The sequence below is a fragment of the Mus caroli genome, chromosome 5, assembly GCF_900094665.2.
Source record: "Mus caroli chromosome 5, CAROLI_EIJ_v1.1, whole genome shotgun sequence".
NCBI classification, from domain to species: domain Eukaryota; kingdom Metazoa; phylum Chordata; class Mammalia; order Rodentia; family Muridae; genus Mus; species Mus caroli.
Genome location: NC_034574.1, coordinates 60,994,788 through 61,008,377, shown reverse-complemented (window position 1 = coordinate 61,008,377; position 13,590 = coordinate 60,994,788). Strand labels below are relative to the sequence as shown.

Here is a 13,590-nt window from a genome sequence, read left to right as displayed (position 1 = left end):
ATGTAAACTGACTCAGGCTTTGCCGCTGTGGTAGCTAAAAGAAATTGGCAGGTGATGTCCTTAATGTTGTGGGACAGAAAAGTTGCTTCACAGTTGCCAATGGACTGTAACTCATTCATACAGAATTAAGCCTTTTATATCTGCTTTAGTGTCCAAAGTTAATACATATGTCTCTGTTTTTGAGAGGTTTTTTTTTTTTTTTTTTNNTTTTTTTTTTTTTTTTTTTTTNGNGACAGGGTTTNTCTNTATAGCCCTGNCTGTCCTGGAACTCACTCTGTAGACCAGGCTGGCCTCGAACTCAGAAATCCGCCTGCCTCTGCCTCCCAAGTGCTGGGATGAAAGGCGTGCACCACCACCGCCGGGCTGAGAGTTTTTGAAAGTTGTACTAAGGAACACAAAATCACCTTGCTGTCTACAAAAGGGCTCTGACTGTTTTGTTTTTGTGATCCCGCCCCTCCACCTTTTTAACGCCCTCAGATGAAGTATTTAGCAGAATGCTATGTAGGACAAATGACCTGTAAATAATTTAGAGTCAAGGTGGCTACTTGTAATTTAAGGTGGAAGACAAAGAAGCGAGGTGATGATTTTACAGCTGCTTCAAATAGTTATCATGACGCAGAAAGCAGAGCGGAGCAAAGCTGATAATTAGGGATTTGGGAAGCTGCAAAGCCTGTGTTGGGAGATCCTACAGAGGCTTGGGGACAATGTCTGAAAGTTGGATGTGACACAAAAGTCGTCTGTACAGATGACTTGATTGCAAATGTTTTCATTACTCATCCTCAAGCCCTGATACCCTTCCCTCTTCTTGCAAACCTCTCTGAACAGCCTGTAATGGTGTGTGGTTTTTATCACACACCCTTCGGCCATCTTGCTATGTTCCTACGTATCAGCCTTGAGTTGCCAAAGACACATAAAAAGTGAAGTAAATGCCCACACATACCCGCGCAAAGCTGATGTGTAGGTTTGGAAGATGTGTGCTGTGGGGCTCCCGTGACATGTGAGGATGCAGTCAGATAGACGGTGATAGCTAATCTGGTAGAGGTGAGTCACTGAGCGGGAAGAATGCTTGAAGCAGAGGGTTCTTGCAGGGAGAGTCAAGTCATCCTTGCAGGGTGGAAGGGAGAATATCGAACTTGAATGTAAGGTTCTAACTTCCTCAGGACTCTTGTTGGAGTAAATATAAGTGGAGTAAGCACACCATGTGGGTTTTTAGTTCCTGGGAGCAGTACAGATGGTAGAAAGTGGACCGTCCATGTTTGTGTGTAAATTTACCACTTATGCCTTTACCTAGACAGATATTCTAAATCTGACAGATATTTATCCATGGAGATGCTACTCTACCTGGATGGCTGCTGTTGTTGCTGTTGTTGGTTTTTTGTTTTTGTTTTTAATTAGGTATTTTCTTCATTTACACTGTTGTTGTTTTTACATTTCTATATTTAATGTGTATGTACAAGCATGCCAAGACATGAATGCGGAGGTCAAAGGGCAAGGAGGCAACTTGAAGGATTCAGTTCTATCCTTCCACCATATGGGTTCCCATAGGCTTGGCTTCTCACTAGTCCATACTCGTTCCTGTTTCTTTAAAAAAAAAAAAAAAAAAGATGTAAAACACTTTGGTTCTTGCAGAGGACTCAGGTTCAGTTCCAATACGCACATGGTAGTTTACAATCACCACTAATTCCAGTTCCAAAGGATCCGATGCCCTACATACATGGAAGCAAAACACGTATATGCATAAAAGAAATCAATCTAAAAACAAATTTTAAAAAGTCATACCACAACACTCTGCACAGTGCTTTTTGTGTTTTGGGGTTTTGTTTGTTTGTTTGTTTATCAGACAAGGAGTTTGTTTTAGCTCACAATTCAAGGTTCAGTCTACTGTGGCAGAAATCTCAAGGCAGCTAGAGCTTGAAAGAGCTGGTCACATGATATCTGCAGTCAGAAGCAGAGCAATGCATGTATACATTTGAGTGCTTTGCTGGCTTTCTCCAGTTTATACAGCCTACGGAATAACGCCACCCAAAGTGGACCTATCCTTCCCACCTCCTAAGGTAATCAAGATAATGTCTCATACACATGATAGAGGACCATCTCCCAGGTGATCCTCTATTTTCTTAAGTTGGCAACACTGTGATAGTGTCATACAACTATAAACAGGAAGGACCTCAGACTCAAACGATACAAGAAGTTCTGTCATCTAGTCGCTAATCATGAGTGAGGTGTTGTAATTCATGACCCACTGGGGGGGGGGGGATCAAGCCCTCTCTCTTCAGTATCTCTGTACTCCAAAGACGCTCAATTATTCTTTATTCATAGGAACTGTCACATCAGATCAGCCACATGATGCTGCTCACCCTCTTTCATCGCTTTTGCTCCTTCCTATCAAGGAGAAGGTATAGTGGGAAGGGAAAATATTCTCTAGGCCCTGTTTTGGAGAGAAAGCTGACACCAGACTCATCCTGTCACAAGTTGGCCATCCCAGAAAACCTTTACGTGGGTTCATTCTTCCTGTTCAGGATTCAGCTTGAGCCCTGGTTTATACCTCCCCCCCCCCGCCCCGCCCATGGAGGAAGTGATGCGATGGCTGACACAGAAAGGCATGTGAGAGAAAACTGGCTAATCTCAAAACTTATGAGGCAAAAAGAAACAGAATGCCATCCCTTCGACTGTAGCCTCTCACGCACTGCCAGAGAGAGGAGAAAGAGGACAAAAAAAGCAATCTAAACTCCTGTGACTGACAAATCGCCTTTCTTTCGGGCTGTAAATCGTTTCCTTGACAGAAATCGATCATTGTTTGATGTAGAATGTCTCCCTGCTATAAAGCAGAATGTGCAGAGCTGGTGGCAGGCTAGAGATGATCAATCAGTACTTCATTCAGTTTGCTGAGCACTGACTGCAGGCCCAGCCATTTCGTTTGTGGTTTGAGAGAACAGAAGAGAGGGGAGCTTGGTCTTTTGGTGCTGTATCTTGAGTTCAAAGAAGCCTCCTGTCTGGAAATGTTTACTTCCTTCCTTTTTTTCTTCTTTTTATTCACTTTACATCTCACTCACTACCCCCTCCCAGTACCCCTCCCACAGTCCCCCATCCCCCCTTTCCTTCTCCACTGAGCCGGTGGGGGCTCCTCTGGGTATCCCGCCCACCCTAGCACATCAAGTCTCTGTGAGGCTAGGTGTATCCTCTGCCACTGAGGCTAGACAAGGCAGCCCAGCTAGAGGAACATACCCCATGTACAGGGAACAGCTTTGGGGACAGCCCCCCACTCTAGTTATTCAGGACCCACATGAAGAACAAGCTGTACATCTGCTACATATGTCCTGGGAAGCCTAAGTCCAGCCTGTGTCTGTTCTTTGGTTGGTGGTTCAGACTCTAAGAGACCCGGGGGTGCAGGTTAGTTGATTCTGTCTGTCTTCCTGTGGAGCTCCTAGCTCCTTCAGGGCCTGCAATCCTTCCTGCTATTCTTCCATAAGAGTCCCCAAGTTCCATCCACTGTTTGACTATAGGTGTCTGTTTCTGTCTGAGTCAGCTGCTGGGTGGAGCCTCTCAGAGGACAGCCATGCTAGACTCCTGTCTGTAAGCATAACAGAGTATCAGTAATAGTGTCAGGGATTGGTGCTTGCCCATGTGATGATGGGTCTCAAGCTGGGCTGGTTATTGGTTGGCCATTCCCTCAGTCTCTGCTTCATCCTCTGTTCCTGCATTTCTTGTAGACAGAATAAATTTTGAGTTGAAAGTTTTGTGGGTGGGTCGGTGTCCCTATTGCTTGCTCTACTGGGGTTCTTGCCTGGCAACAGAAGGTGGCATCTTCACGTTCCATATCCCCAATGCTGTGAGTCACAGCTAAGGTCACTCCCGTTCATTCTTGGGCTGCTTCCCTTATCCCAGGTTGCTTTTTGTTTTTTAGTGCCTTGCTCTTTGCATTTGCCATACCTTAGCCAATATTTATATGTCTGTGTAATGTACATTACAAATCTACTGAATCTTTGCTAACAGTGGCATGGTACTTGTAAGGCCCCCTTAGAAAGAAATGACAGAATTAAAGAACTGGAAAGGTGATCTGAGACCCACCAGGGCAAACTGGATCAGGTTAGAGAACACACCCACACTGAAGGTTTTCCTCAACTTCATGTATACAAGGTACACAGCAATGACGTATAGGCATGTTTGGAAGGGCAAGAAGGCATGGATCGCATGTAGAGGAAGAAGGAAGTGGGGCCCCAGAGGCAAGGATGTGGTGTAGGAACAACTCAGAGGCTTGACCCCATGGTCCTTGGAAAACGAGCCACCAGGAGTGGCCTCAACACAGGGCCGGGTGAGGCTTTTTCCTTCTGTGCCAGCATGCCTGCTTTTATTTTAGTCTTCTCTATCATTTCCACATGCTTCCTAGATCAGCATTGTTCTAAGTGTTTTTAGATAGCCAGTACTATAAATGACAACCTGAAAGAGAACAGGGAATATCAAAAATAGTCATTATGCAGCATCCAGTTTGCTCTCTCTTATGGTAATGAACACCATGACCAATAGTACCTTGGGAGGAAAGAGTTTGTTTATTTGGCTGATAGGTTGCAGCCCATCAGTAAGGGAAGCCAGGATAGGAACTCAAGACAGGAACTGAGCCAAAGCCCATGGAGGCACACTGCTTGCTAGCTTATTCTTCATGGCTTGCTCGGGTACCTTTCTTATATAGCTGAGTCCCATATATTTAGGAATGGCACCGCCCACAGTGGACTGGGCCCTACCACATCAATTGGCAATCAAGAAAATGCCCACCACAGACATAGCCAGGAGCTAATCTGATGGAGGCGATTCCTCCACCAACAGTCCAGGTGTGTGTAGGTTTATGTCACGTGGACAAATCCAACCAGTACACACGCTGTTCATATATCCTTACCATGGTGGTGTTTGTTTTTATTGTTAAATTTGTAAGGTGGAAACTCAAATTGAGAAATACCTCAAAGGTACTTTTACTACCTATTTTTCCAAGAAATAAGAGAGAGAAGACTCCAAGAACACACAACTTCATTGAAATAAGGGATTGCTCCGGTTTATCCTTCCCAGTGCCCAGCAAATTACCTAACACGTAGTAAATACCAGATAAATACCGGAGCAGTAAGTCACCACATAATTTTAAGTTAAGGGCTTCCCTTTAAAAAAAAAAAAAAGAAAAGAAAAGAAAAGAAAGAGAAAGTGCGTCAGTTTTCAATGTGAGCTAATTCGTCCTATCTAAAGCCTCCTTATGAATTTTAGTAGGCACAGACACGGTGGCTCAGTGGATTAGCACTCTTTGCCTGCAATCCTGACTGCCAGCCTTCCAAACAATGTCTGGGGAAGCTCTTTCTTCCCGGGAGCCTAGTGGCGAATGTACAAATCTGGCTGTCTGGGGTCAGACCTCCTGGGATGAACTCATTTGTTTCTCAGCAGGAGATGAAGCATCTCTTTGCACAGTGCCTTCTGATCTGTCATAAAAATCTGGTGGCTCCGAGTTCAGGCGGATCCTGAGAGCAGCTAGAATGCCTATCTATAAAAATTATTAGCTGTATTCCCCATCACAGAGAGGAAGAAAAACAGCCAGTCTGCCTTTCAGACTGTACTGATAGACAGCAAGAAGGCTCGGGGTGCTCATTCCATGAGCACAAAGAACAATTAACAAGTCATAAACCTCAGAGCATGCTGTCTCAGGAATGAAGTTATGAATGTGTGACTTGTCAAGTGCTCTGGGGCTGTCCTCTGAAACAGCACAGTAGGCCTTATACATTGAAATCAGCTTCTCAGAGCCATACAGGTCTAGCTGCCTCTGTGTGTGTATGTATGGTGTTACCTTGGGCAGAGCATTGGTATGGTGGTACGTGGTGCACGCAAAGTATGTGTAAAGTGCAGTACATGCAAAGAGGTGTCATAGAATGTGGTGGAAAGAGTCCAATAGCTTTCTGTTATGCGTAATGAGAATTTTTATACAAAGTGTATCACTTTCCGTCTTTAATAGTTTCCATGAGGCAGTAAGTTCTGGCTGTCAGTCATCTTTTATATGAGTGACACATATTACTATATAGTTTCCAGCTTTTCTACCATACTAACGTTAAAGTGGAAATGGTGGGTCTCATGTTACATTGTTATAAAGAATCATATTCTCAGGTTCTAAAAACTCATATATAAAACATCTTCCTTCTTCAGTCGGCATAGCCTGTGATCACAGCACTCAGAGGGCAGAGGCAGGAGATAACAAGTCTGAGGCCGACTTGAGCTACATAGGAAAATGCCAGTTCTAAAAGGAGGGGAAAGTTTCTCCTGGTGACTCTGATGAGGAAGCATTTGTCTCCCAGAAAATAGACTGTCCAAAAGCATTGCTGGGGCTTCTCGTCACGTCCTGGGTTTTGGTGTTATTAACCTTCATGAAAAAAAAAGAAAACAAAGGCAAAATAAAGCACCTCCAGGCCAGTGTTTCACCTCTGAATGAATGCATACAACCAGTTGAAGAAGACATATACACAACCAATGTCTCACCCTTCAGACCTGAATGGAGGAAACCTGGAAGGTTTACCTGTCTCCAGTTATTACCATGGTTTCGGAGTGCCACCACAAGACAAAGAAAGAGTTGTCTTCGGCAGAAAGACTTGTTGAACTTTTTAACTTTAAAAATAAGAATTTCAGGTTGTGGAAATGCCTTGGTGGATAATACACTTCCTGCACATAGAGAGACCCGTGATGGAATCTCCACAATCCCTGTAAAGCCGTCATGATGATGCGTGTCTTTAACCCTAGAGGAGAAGAAACACAGATTCCAGGAGCTTTCTAGCCAGCCAGCCTAACTGAAAGGACAAGACCCAGGTTCAGTGAGAGACCTTATCTCAACAAATAAGATGGGGAGGAATAGAGAAAGTCATACAAACGTTGACGCCCCCCAGCTCACTCTCTCGTTCTCTCTCTCTCTCTCTCTCTCTCTCTCTCTCTCTCTCTCTCTCTCTCTCTCACACACACACACACACACACACACACACACGAGTATGCATGTATATGTCACATACACAAAGAAAAAAAAAGAATTTCATGTCACGAATAAGTATCATTAAGAGGCATATAAAGTTGATGGCAAAGCCTATTAAGTAATAAACAGACCCTTTCCATATTTCGTATGATTTTTCTGGTGTCATTGACCAGCTCTCTTAGGGAATCCTGATTATGCTCTAACTGAGCACAGTTTCCATCAACAGAGTCAGGAATTTGAATGTGCTGACTTCATGGAAATATACTTTCCCCTAGCCCCACCCAGTGCCCAGGAATGATGCCGCAATCCTCTCAGACGCCCCTGATAGACTGGCTCATCCACAGGATCCTTTCTACGCTTCCCGTAAAACCTTCTATCATAAAATACTTTATTTAAAATACGTTATAGCTGAAAACATTTGATCTGTGAGGCGAGAACTGCAGGAACGTAATACTGTGACCAAGTTTTACTTCCCAAGTTCTAATTAGAGTCTTCCAAAATTACTGAAAACGGCTGTGGGAAGACTAGGTTTATGATACATTAAAGAAAGGTAAGTGTGAGATTACCTGAGTCCCTCTGGCATGACTGCCCTATGGAGCTCTAGAAACACTTCCAGTGATTCGGCATCGGCATGTTTGCTGTTGTTCTTTTTATACTCATTTTGTAGCTCTTTTTTTTTTTTAATTTTATTTTTAGGATTCGGGTTTTTGGGGTTTTGTTTTGTTTGTTTGTTTGTTTGTTTGTTTTGGGTTTTTTGTTTTGTTTTGTTTTGTTTTGTTTTTTGTTTTTTCGAGACAGGGTTTCTCTGTGTAGCCCTGGCTGTCCTGGCACTCACTTTGTAGACCAGGCTGGCCTCGAACTCAGAAATCCACCTGCCTCTGTCTTCCGAGTGCTGGAATTAAAGGCATGCGCCACCACGCCCGGCGGGATTCATTTTTATTGTTTTCAATTCTGTGTAGAAGTCTGCGTGTGCACATGAGCCTGTGGACACCAGAGGTGTCCGGTCCCCCTGAAGCTGGAGTCACAGTTGATGTTCCAGTTCTACTTCGGCTGCTGAGACTCAAACCCATAACCTCTGAAAGAGCAGCCTGTGCTCTTTAACCGCTGAGCTGTGTCTTTCCAGCCCGTTGTTCAGTAGCTTTGAACTAAGTTTTTGCATGATTAGAAAAATGTTGAAGACTTGTCTGGGCTCGTAGCAATAGCGCAAAACTGCACCTTGGTCTCACCTGTCAAATCTACCACAGGTTGCTAAGAGACTCCTATTTCTTAAGCCACTTGTAACTTCCGGGCCCATCATGCTTGGTTCTCCTGTGCACATCCTAAGCCTTGCATGTGTCTAGCATCTCTTGGGTATGAGGAACTGTGGACTCTTCAGAAGGAATACGTAGATCTCAGGGACATGCCTGCTCTAGTGCCCACCCCTTTCTTCCTATTGCCAGGCTTTCTCTTGGGGAACTGGTGGAGAGATAGTCACTGTTCATCGACTCAGTTAACAGGAATGGTATTCAGAGTAGGAAATTCCCTCTGCTCACAGTTAAAGGCTCCCAGATCCTCAAGTTCCTAGCCAACCCCACCCATCTCTCTCCACTGGGTGCGGTTTTTCTAGACCATCTTTGCTGTTAGAGTCATTCACATCCAGCCTAGTCAAGACATCCCTCCTGTTGTCTTGAGAAGTTGTGCATCATCCATCTCCTAGGAAAGTGTAATTTGCTGACTTCCATGCATTCTAGTTGTTTTTCTCAATGTCATGATCAAATGCCATGACAAAAAAAAAAAAATAACCCAAGGGAGGGAGGATTTGCTTGACACATGGTTTCGGTCCATCATAGTATATATAGTATGAAGGTATGGCAGAATTCGTGCATGCAAGATGGCGCAGCTTCTCCTCGTGTCTTGGTAGAACAGAAAGCAAAGAATGGGACTAGAAACGGAGCCAGTCTTTACCCTTCAAAGGCCCGCCCCTGGTGGCATTCATCTGCCAGCTAGTTACTGTGTTCCAGGAGGACCACAACCACCCAAAGCATGACGTTCTCCTGGGGACCAAGTATCCCAAGCCCATGAGAAATATTTCAAACTATGACACTGTGTGAAGGGGACTCTTGTCGTGCCTCCAGGTTCCCTGCATTACTTTTCTACTCAGAAAAAAAAAATAAATAAATCTGTGGCTTATAGTTATTAAATCTATTTTGTACCAGGTGCTAGACTGACGACTAAACAAGGAAATCCAATTTTCACCTGGAAATGCTAGTGGGCACATACTCTTAGGCCTCTCTTGCAGCTGAGGAAGGGACACTAGGCCAATCATAGACGGGTAGGTGATCAGGGCCTTAGTTGTTTGACTCCAGAACATAATATATGGGGTTTTTTTTTGTTTTGGGGAGTTTTTTTGTTTTGTTGTTGTTGTTGTTATTTGTTTGTTTGTTTTGGTTGGGTTTTTTGTTTGTTTTTTTTGTGGTTTTTTTTTTTTTTTTTTCTTTTTGAGACAGGGTTTCTCTGTGTAGCCCTGTCTGTCCTGGAACTCACTCTGTAGACCAGGCTGGCCTCGAACTCAGAAATCCGCCTGCCTCTGCCTCCCAAGTGCTGGGATTAAAGGCGTGCGCCACCACACCCGGTAGTTAGTACCACAATTGTGAAATAGAAGTCATGAAAGTATCTAAGTCCTAGACATGCTATTATAAGGATTTAACAAAACAGTGCCTGTTAAATATTGACCACAGTGGCTAGCCTGTAGCAAGTACAGATAGCCATGCTGTGGGAGCCAGAGGTAGCTGTACACTGCCTCTACCACCCCAATAAATGAGGTTTTATGGCTGTTCTGGGGTGCCTTGGATAGGGATTGCCATCGTGAAGGTTTACCATGAGTCACAAGAGTTCCACAAGCGGGGTTAGACTCTTTTTTTTTTTTAAACTAGAAATGAGGTTTGTATGCGATTCCTAGTAAGCACATTGTTGGTTTACAATTAGGAATAAGCATAGTTCATGCTACTTTAACATTCTTAGTTGAAAATAACTCAGTGTAAAGAATATCCTCTCTAGGTAGGCAACTTTCATGGCAAATATTGTTTGAATGTTTGATGCTTAGCTGGCTAGAGGCTTCAGTCAGACTCAAAGGGAGGGACATCTGCTCCTCTCATGTGCCCTTAATCTCCCCTTGGTGTTGCACCCTGCCTGGGTAAGCACTCTAGAAATGCTGGGATGCCATCCTCCACTCTTACTGGTGCTTCCAGCTTTGTTCATAGGAAAGCAGAGCTCTGTCATTGGCGGTTTCCATGAGAGACAGCTTTACACAGCCATTGCTTCCCCGTCTCTATTTAACTGAAGAAAATGGCCCCAAACCAACCATAACTTTGATTATAGATTCTGGTGTTTCTTCTCTGATATATTTTATCAAAAATTAATTGTTGGCCTCATTGGAGATTAAGTTAACAAGCATTAAAAAGAATAATTCCAACTCCATAGTAAAAGAAAACCCTTCATGGAATGTTTTTTGGTTTTGTTTTTTTTTTCTACCTACATTTGACCTTCTAACACTGTGTAAATTTCTACTATAATGTATAGGACATTCAGGATATAAATGCTGAAGTTGTCATCTACACCCTTCTGATCTCAACTTACATGTTTTATGCAGACAAACCTCACTGTTTTGGGAATCAGCCATGGGTAAATGGCTTCTGAAAGAAATCCAGAATAAGCAAGTCACTGACTTGACTCCAGAAGAGAAAGGAGGTGGGGGGAAGAAAATGTGAGCTACTTCAGGTTTTGTTTTGATATGTCCCCTGAGTCTAATACAATAGATTTTGTATTGCTTTGAAAACTAGTTTAGGCAGGTTTGAAACCACGCTGAGTTCTCTTGCACTAGTGTCAGAGCTTCGATTCTGACTTTTCTTATACTGTTAGCAAAGTTCTTTCTGAGTGAGGTCTCCAAGTTCTCACATAGTTAAAGGTGTCACTGTTCTCTCTCTGAGGCAGGGATACTCTCCCGTAATGCCCTGTGGGAGGGAGATTGTTCAGATCCTGGAAGGCACACTGCTTACCCCTGGTAAGAAATGTAAGCATTACTAAAAGGTAAAAATGATGCTTGAGCAAATCGCTTAATTTCCACGCCCCTAATTTGAGAGTGTGTCTGCTGGCAACCAGAGTATGTGGTTGAAAAAGTCCCATCAAAACGTACATTGTTTGGTCTTGTGGAGTTAAATATGTCCCCTTTTGTAAACACGGCGCAGCCAAGACTGACTGGTGCACAGAACTCTGAGTGAAATTGTTCACAGATTCACGGTGTCTCTGTTTCAAGAAATTCCCCTGCCCTCAAATGTGAATATTCTTTACCTCACTCCGACTAAACATCTGCACTCTTCCCCGAGCCCTAGAATTACAGATAAGTGCTTTCTAACCAGGCTGCCCCCTTGCACAGCTCCCCACAAACTGCTGACATTTCTGAGGGCACACTCCTGGCCTTTTTGCCTTTTCTCCATCTCCCCTGCTCATACCTTTGGCAGGTCAGAGCAACCTTACATACAACTGTCTATGAGAAACTGAGGGAGGTACCAGGTGTACCCGGAGGCATCGCACCCTGCTCCTGTAGGTAGGGACGGGGCTGTTGGTTCACTTGTGTCCCTTCACATGCCAGAGATCACAGCATTTCTGTGATCCACATTCCGGGTTGTGATCAGTACCCTGATATTTCCACTTCCACTACTCCAAATCCAGAGTGTGCTTTTATCCGAATTGGGATCCATCTTTGAATAACTGTACCTTCTCTAGTGACAGAGTGACTCCTTCACAGGATTCTATGTCCTGAGAGTCAATGCCATGTCTTCCATCTTGTTTCATTTATTCTTGCATATAGTTCCCCCCAACCCCCAGGGCAGCTAAAAGAGAATGCCCTTCTGGAGGGAATTCATGGAATTCAGGTTTGCCCCTACGAGAACCATGCATAGAAGTCATTGAATACACACAGAGAATAATAGGAACAGTGTACATTTCGGCTCTGCCCTAAGAAAGACCTGTGGATAATGACTCTTCCATATTCCTCTTTGCATTAATTGAAATTATTAAGCAAATGGGTCCAGCATTCGTTTTCTCTGGGTCTGGGAAACAGTTTCTTCTAGACCTGTGTACTTACCTTCTCCAGACCGTTGGTTTGGTAATTTGCTTACTGCTTATTTTCCTAAGACCAGCGGTATATTCTGAGCAACCTCATCCTGGCTGGACTGAAGGCAGTAGGAGAGACTGGATGGCTGCCGAGCCAGTCCCTCCACGAATGCTTCTTCCTTTCCCGTCTGAATCACAGCCACCACTGGAGAATAGTTAATACCAACCTCAAAATAAGTGTTTAGGAGGCTCTCAGTGGTGGTTTAAAATAATTACCTCAACGGCTTTGGTAAAAGCCTTTATCCACAGAACTATTTAAATTATATAATTATATCTCCCTCCCCTTCCTTCCTTTCCCTGGATTGATCTTTCTTTGCTGCATACCCCGACCCCAACACCAAAATACAGGCTGGCTACCCATACCACACTCCTCTCCCTTCCTCTCCTCTCTACCCCAAGTGAGACTAGATGCTCACATGGAATGATTTTCCTTATGGAACCTATCACGGTCCCGAAGCTCTAACTTCCGCTGAGAGGCCAAAAGCAATTTATGCAGCACTCTAACTTCCTTCTCTTACCTGCTTCCATTCTGTGACCCTTGACCTTTCTCAGATGGCATGACCCCTCTGGGAGATTGGACTGTTTTCTCAACTACACTGTTTTACATCTACCCTCATTCAGGAAAACCCGTGCTTGTATATCAGCAAAGCATGGGATATTTTTTGTCTCTCCTTCCCCCTAACCCCACCCCACCCCCGTTATCTTTAGCAATATGTATTGATGAAATGCATTCGTTTGGCTGCCTTCCACAAAGCTAGTTTGGAGGACCTTGCTGACCATATGTTTTTAATGACTTCACCTTCTGCCTACCCTTACCCCTTTTGGAAAAATTGCTTTATATTGGTTTGGCTCTATACACACATGTTTTTAAATATTATATCCTAATTTAGAATAGGAATTTGGAAATACCAAAGGTTTTCGATCAAAAACTATGTCAAAGAGCGTAAGTTCTCCTGACTGAGATGCATACTAAATGGACCAGTTGTACATAAATGAAGTTTCTCTCTACTCTCGGGTGTATATCCTTTTACCATGGCCTGCAGTAGCTGGAAGAGCAGTTGATATATGTGTTGCGTAGGCGTATTTGGAATGTCCAATGCTCCGCTGAATCAGTAACATATTGTAGAAAAATAAGTAATACCCAGTGGTTTATCCAAGTTGTTATTACAGGAGTCGTAACTCACTCTTTAAGAACGTGCTAACATTGTCCATACTTGATATAGCCAGAATGTGTTATTAAAAATGTTCCTGGAATGTTCTGTTAATTTGCAATTTTAGGGTGTGAACATTTGGAGACCATAAAAGTAGAGAAGGGGAGTGAAACATGTGGTTATAAAACTCATGTCTTAAATGATGGGGAGGTAGGAGGCCCACAAGCCACCAAAACAGCTAGTCAAGTATGTTTAGATATCAAGAATATATATATATGTATATATATATATATATATATATATATA

General features: G+C 43.5%; 1 protein-coding gene across 4 annotated transcripts in view; it reads left to right on the top strand.

The window, feature by feature from the left end:
- Window positions 1-13,590, top strand: part of Atp8a1 (ATPase phospholipid transporting 8A1) — a 226,127-nt gene that overhangs the window by 139,661 nt on the left and 72,876 nt on the right. The window lies entirely within an intron of this gene.